The following is a 7595-nucleotide window of genomic DNA, read 5'->3' on the forward strand; positions in this document are numbered from 1 at the left end:
TTGTGTGCGAGGGGCTTGGACTTCCAGCAGGCATGCGTGAGCGTGTTTGATAGGAGTGAATGGAGACAAATGGTTTTTAATACTTGACGTGCTGTTGGAGTGTGAGCAAAGTAACATTTATGAAGGGGTTCAGGGAAACCGGCAGGCCGGACTTGAGTCTTGGAGATGGGAAGTACAGTGCCTGCACTCTGAAGGAGGGGTGTTAATGTTGCAGTTTAAAAACTGTAGTGTAAAGCACCCTTCTGGTAAGACAGTGATGGAGTGAATGATGGTGAAAGTTTTTCTTTTTCGGGCCACCCTGCCTTGGTGGGAATCGGCCAGTGTGATAATAAAAAATAATAAATAATATATATATATATATATATATATATATATATATATATATATATATATATATTAATTTCATATTCACGAAGGAGTGGTTTAAACTAATAACAACAATGCGACCAGACAGGAACTGTACCTTCTATTCCTTAGCATATACGAGTATACATACATATAAATGCACACACGCATGCATAAATTCACACGTGTATGCATGCATACATACGATTCTGTTTATACAGGGTAGAGTCCGTCTGTTTTTCACCTAGGAATCTCCGACAAATTTATCACCCGAGTTTAGAAGTTCCAAGAACACAAGAATGGAGGAACACGGTCGTAGATGTGCCAGGGATGGTGGTGTCAGGTGATGCTTACATTACTGCATCATGTTAATACGGTGACCTGAGTCACACTGTCCAATAAGGTCACTGGGGCGGGGATTATATGTATTTTTCAGTAGTCACCTGTCGCGACACCATCCAATAGTCACCTGTGGGCCACACTATCAAATAGTCACCTCTGGGCTACACTATTCAACAGTCACCTGTGGGCCACACTATCGAATAGTCACCTGGGGCTATTAAAGATAGTTTGAAGAAAATAAAACTTATTTCAAGTTTAATTTACTCTTGTGTTCAGTCAGCTGGTTGAAATTTGCTCACTGATGGCAGTGTCCCGAAACTCGATTGGTAGCGCACTCAGCTCACACTGAGGTCCACGGTTCGATCCCGGGTACGGATGGAAATATTAGGGCGTGTTTCCTTAAGATACCTGCTATCCGTGTTCATCTGTCGGTAAAATAGGTACCTGGGTGTTAGTCGACTGGTGTTGGCCGCATCCTGGGGACAAAACTAACCTAATATGCCCGAAATACTCTGCATAACAGAGGATTTCTATACGGTACTATGTCATAGATGTCAGCTATGGTCTGTATACCTTGTACATGTACTTGTAGAAATAAAGATTAATCTCATGATCACTATACGCTCACCTGGGCCCGTGGCGCACTCAGCTCACACACTTGAGCGTCCGTGGTAAGATCCCCGTTACGGGTGGAAACATTGGGCGTGTTTCTTACACCTGCTGTCCACGTTCACCTACCAGTAAGTAGGTACCTGGGTGTTATTCGACTGGCGTAGGTCGCATCCTTGAGATGGTGGTGGCAGTACACCTCAGATAGAGCTGAGGCTTTGAAATGAGCTGAGGTATGATAACTCTCAGCCTGCAAAAGTGACGTGTAAAAAAAAGTGATAATAACACTTATCTAACTATATATGACAGTTGTGATCACTTAATACTTGTGTAACTAATAACCTCAATGAGCAATACAACACAAGAAGGGGCACTGCAGCAGGTCAACTAGGCCATGCTAGGCAGGTCTAACTCACACCCACCACCCCCACTTATGTACTTCTCTAACCTATTTTTTTTTTAAAACTACTCATAAGTATTCGCGTCAGTGACGCATAAGATCCAAGCCTCATCCAGGAATCCACCTGTGATAAATAAGGCAGTAGTTTCCCCACTATATGGACAGAGCGCCGGGCACGTCAAGAAAAACTGCAGAAAAAACGGCCGAAAAGTGCGGGTTATTGTTGCAGTGCGGGTGAACGTAGGCGCTGGGCTGCCATACCGTATCCTGGAACATGAAAAAAATGTAATAGGATATTTATCATGGGACTAATTAGGACAAGAGAGCAGCCTACCTCTTGAGAAATCTCCAGCTTCTCTTCTCAGGTGTCCGTCCGTACACTTGTAGTTACATCTCTCAATTCACTCACTATCATACACTTTAAGGTACCCACGGGTTTATCACACGAATCTGTAATTAGTTTCAGGAATACATGTTTTAGACAGCACACACACGCACACACATATCCACCCCCTTAGATGGCTTTGACCTCACTGAATTCCTCGAAGCTCAGACCGAGAGCTGCAAGCCATGTTGTTACCATCCACCACCAGCACCTCACACCGCCTCCTTCCTGGCGAATTTCCCCTTATTATTCCTTTGAATTAACCCGTTCCTCATCATCCAATAAATAAAACAATGACCTACGGTTTATCAGCTCATAGGAAGAGACTTAAAGCTATAAACTCAGCGGAAAAAAACAGATAAATAAACACCGGCACTCCTTAAACCTGCTTCCTCCCACCTGGCCCAGAGTAGCTAAACATCAATTAATTCATTTTTCTAACCAAAGACTAACTGCGAAAACTTTGAGACAAGCATTCAGTTGACTAACAACGTCATCACATTGAGGTATACATATTTCGCAACACCCAGAAGAGTGAAATTGATGGGTAAAAAAAGGTTTAAAACATAGGGTGAGTGGAGAGGGCTGGTGTGGGGCAGCAGGAGGAAGTGCAACACACTGCTCTTACACCATTCATTCCACGCTTAAAAAACCACACAATAAACAGTACCATCGGATTTTAGCTCTCGTATTCAAGAGATTTATTTATTTTCACTAGTAAAGCGTAATTGGTCATAAAACGTTGCTTTTGTGTATATATAATGACAATAATGGAAATAAGTCACTTAGACTTTTTGGCGTTATTCTAGGTAATTTACACTATGTATGATATTATTATTATAATAAAAAAGAAGCGCTAAGACTATGTATAATAAATGTACTTATGTGTACCTGTGCCTAAATAAACTTAATTCGGAGTACTAACAAGGAGAATAATCCAGGAAAGCCAAGCCAGTGTGGCTTATCTCTATTGTGGTACTATATTAAACTTTACAATGTTTTACTTCTAAATATAAATTACTTATATATGCACTGTAATGCCAGTGTGGTTTAACATACACGGGAGTACATGGGTAAGACAGACAGCACAGGATTTACAAGTCCACACCAAGGTTGTCTACCAGAACTATTTAGATCAAGGATTATCGTGTATATGCTAGACGCCTCAGGAAACGATAGATTCTTGTTTATTATATTAAATTCATTATATATATATATATATATATATATATATATATATATATATATATATATATATATATATATATATATATATGTCGTGCCGAATAGGCAGAACTTCCGATCTTGGCTTAAATAGCAACGCTCATCTTGGCATATAGGACAAGTGAAAATTTGTGTATGCAATAATTTCGCCAAAACCATTCTGAACCTAACGAAAAAAAATATATTTTACTGTGTTTGTTCAGTATTACATTATTGTAAACAAATCTAAAATATATTTAGTTGGGTTAGGCTAAAATAAATTGCGCTTGTTATTATAAGGTTAGGTAAGTTTTCTAAGTTCCTTTAGGTGCAAAATTATAAATTTTTACATCAACAATAATAAAAAAAAATATATCTTTAAACGTATAAGAGAAAATTTTAGAAAGGACTTAATTTTAAATGAGTTCTTGCTAATTGACCAGTTTTACATATTCGGCACGACATTATATATATATATATATATATATATATATATATATATATATATATATATATATATATATATATATATATATATATATATATATATATATATATATATATATATATATATATATATATATATGTATATGGATTTGACAGTTAAAAATAGAAGAGTTAGAGGCATCGGGGAGATGGAGGGAATACTCTGAGGAATTGTTAAATGTTGATGAAGATAGGGAAGCTGTGATTTCGTGTATAGGGCAAGGAGGGATAACATCTTCTAGGAGGGAGGAAGAACCAGTTGTGAGTGTGGGGGAAGTTCGTGAGGTAGTGGGTAGAATGAAAGGGGGGTAAGCCAGCTGGGATTGATGGGATAAAGATAGAAATGTTAAAAGCAGGTGGGGATATAGTTTTGGAGTGGTTGGTGCAATTATTTAATAAATGTATGGAAGAGGGTAAGGTACCTAGGGATTGGCAGAGAGCATGCATAGTTCCGTGTCTTCCTTTGCAGATGACACCCGAATCTGCATGACAGTGTCTTCCATTGCAGACACTGCAAGGCTCCAGCCGGACATCAACCAAATCTATCAGTGGGCTGCAGAAAACAATATGAAGTTCAACGATGAGAAATTTCAATTACTCAGATATGGTAAACACGAGGAAATTAAATCTTCATCAGAGTACAAAACAAATTCTGGCCACAAAATAGAGCGAAACACCAACGTCAAAGACCTGGGAGTGATCATGTCGGAGGATCTCACCTTCAAGGACCATAACATTGTATCAATCGCATCTGCTAGAAAAATGACAGGATGGATAATGAGAACCTTCAAAACTAGGGAGGCCAAGCCCATGATGACACTCTTCAGGTCACTTGTTCTATCTAGGCTGGAATATTGCTGCACACTAACAGCACCTTTCAAGGCAGGTGAAATTGCTCACCTAGAAAATGTACAGAGAACCTTCACGGCGCGCATAACGGAGATAAAACCCCTCTATTACTGGGAGCGCTTGAGGTTCCTGAACCTGTATTCCCTGGAACGCAGGCGGGAGAGATACATGATTATATACACCTGGAAAATCCTAGAGGGACTAGTACCGAACTTGCACACGAAAATCACTCACTACGAAAGCAAAAGACTTGGCAGACGATGCAACTTCCCCCCAATGAAAAGCAGGGGTGTCACTAGCACGTTAAGAGACCATACAATAAGTGTCAGGGGCCCGAGACTGTTCAACTGCCTCCCAGCATACATAAGGGGGATTACCTAAAGTCGGTTCCTGACCAGCCGGGCTGTGGCTCGTACGTTGGTTTGCGTGCAGCCAGCAGCAACAGCCTGGTTGATCAGGCTCTGATCCACCAGGAGGCCTGGTCACAGACCGGGCCGCGGGGGCGTTGACCCCCGGAACTCTCTCCAGGTAAACTCCAGGTAATAAAGGCAAAGGGGATAAAAAGAGTGCAAAAATTATAGGGGAATAAGTCTGTCGAGTATACCTGGTAAAGTGTACGGAAGAGTTATTATTGAAAGAATTAAGAGTAAGACGGAGAGTAGGATAGCAGATGAACAAGGAGGCTTTAGGAAAGGTAGGGGGTGTGTAGACCAAGTGTTTACAGTGAAACATATAAGTGAACAGTATTTAGATAAGGCTAAAGAGGTTTTTGTGGCATTTATGGATTTAGAAAAGGCGTATGACAGGTTGATTAGGGGGGACAATGTGGCAGATGTTGCAGGTGTATGGTGTAGGAGGTAGGTTACTGAAAGCAGTGAAGAGTTTTTACGAGGATAGTGAGGCTCATGTTAGAGTATGCAGGAAAGAGGGAGATTATTTCCCATTAAAAGTAGGCCTTAGACAAGGATGTGTGATGTCACCGTGGTTGTTCAATATATTTATAGATGGGGTTGTAAGAGAAGTAAATGCGAGGGTCTTGGCAAGAGGCGTGGAGTTAAAAGATAAAGAATCACACATAAAGTGGGAGATGTCACAGTTGCTCTTTGCTAATGACACTGTGCTCTTGGGAGATTCTGAAGAGAAGTTGCAGAGGTTGGTGGATGAATTTGGTAATGTAAAAGAAGAAAATTAATAGTGAATATAGGAAAGAGTAAGGTTATGAGGATAACAAAAAGATTAGGTGACGAAATGCTGGATATCAGACTGGAGGGAGAGAGTATGGAGGAGGTGAATGTATTCATATATTTAGGAGTGGACGTGTCAGCAGATGGGTCTATGAAGGATGAGGTGAATCACAAAACTGATGAGGGGAAAAGGGTGAGTGGTGCACTTAGGAGTCTGTGGAGACAAAGAACTTTCCGTGGAAGCAAAAACGGGAATGTATGAGAGTATAGTTGTACCAACACTCTTGTATGGGTGTGAAGCATGGATTGTGAATGTTGGAACGAGGAGAAGGCTGGAGGCAGTGGAGATGTCATGTATGAGGGCAATGTGTGGTGTGAATATAATGCAGAGAATTCGTAGTTAGAAAATTAGGAGGAGGTGAGTGATTACCAAAACTATTATCCAGAAGGATGACTGGGTTTTGTGTGTGAAGGGGCTTGGACTTCCAGCAAGCATACGTGAGCGTGTTAGATAAGAGCGAATAGAGTCAAGTGGTTTTTAGGACTTGACGTACTGTTGGAGTGTGAGCAAAGTAACATATATGAAGGGATTCAGGGAAACTGGTAGGCCGGACTTGAGTCCTGGAGATGGGAAGTACAGTGCCTGCACTCTGAAGGAGGGGTGTTAATGTTGCAGTTTTATAACTATAGTGTAAGCACGCTTCTGGCAAGACAGTGATGGAGTGAATGATGGTGAAAGTTTTTTTTTCCTGGCCACCCTACCTTGGTGGGAAACGGCCGATGTGTTAATAAATAAATAATATATATGAATATTTTTTTTTATATACACATCGGCCGATTCCCACCAAGGCAGGGTGGCACAAAAAAGAAAAACTTTCATCATTCACTCCCTCACTGTCTTGCCAGAAGGGTACTTTACACTACAGTTACAAAACTGCAACATTAACACCCCTCCTTCAGAGTGTAGACACTGTACTTCCCATCTCCAGGACTCAAGTCCGGCCTACCGGCTTCCCTGAATCCCTTCATAAATGTTACTTTGCTCACACTCCAACAGCACGTCAAATATTAAAAACTATTTGCCTCCATTCATTCCTATCAAATACGCTCATGCACGCTTGCTGGAAGTCCAAGCCCCTTCACACACAAAACCCAGTCATCCTTCTGGATAATAGTTCTGGTAATCACACACCTCCTCCTAATTTCCTAACTACGAATTCTCTGCATTATATTCACACCACACATTGCCCTCAGACACGACATCTCCACTGCCTCCAGCCATCTCCTCGCTGCAACATCATCACCCATGCTTCACACCCATGTAAGAGCATTGGTTTAACTATACTCTCACACATTTCCCTCTTTGCTTTCATGGACAAAGTTCTTTGTCTCCACAGACTCCTTAGTGCAACACTCACCTTTTTCCCCCTCATAAGTTCTATGATTCAACTCATCCTTCATAGGACCATCTGCTGACACGTCCACTCCTAGATATCTGAATACATTCACCTCCTCCATACTCTCTCCCTCCAATCTGATATCCAGTCTTTCGTTACCTATTTTTTTTTGTTATCCTCATCACCTTACTCTTTCCTATAATCACTTTCAATTTTCTTCTCTTACATACTCTACCAAATTCATCCACCAACCTCTGCAACTTCTCTTCAGAATCTCACAAAAGCACAGTGTCATCATCAAAGAGCAACTGTGACAACTCCCACTTTGTGTTTGATTCTTTATCTTTTAACCCCAAACCTCTTGCCACATGGTTTAATATTTTACTTTAATCCGT

General features: G+C 40.8%; 1 protein-coding gene across 1 annotated transcript in view; it reads right to left on the reverse strand.

Annotated features, from left to right (window-relative positions):
* Positions 1-2222, reverse strand: part of Cad87A (cadherin 87A) — a 134775-nt gene extending 132553 nt beyond the window's left edge. The window contains exon 1 of the mRNA XM_070088566.1: positions 2031-2222. The gene's annotated coding sequence lies outside the window, so the exon portion shown is untranslated. The remainder of the gene's footprint in view (positions 1-2030) is intronic.
* Between the last annotated feature and the right edge of the window lie 5373 nt (positions 2223-7595).

The sequence above is a fragment of the Cherax quadricarinatus genome, chromosome 25 (assembly GCF_038502225.1).
Source record: "Cherax quadricarinatus isolate ZL_2023a chromosome 25, ASM3850222v1, whole genome shotgun sequence".
Taxonomy (NCBI): Eukaryota; Metazoa; Arthropoda; class Malacostraca; order Decapoda; family Parastacidae; genus Cherax; species Cherax quadricarinatus.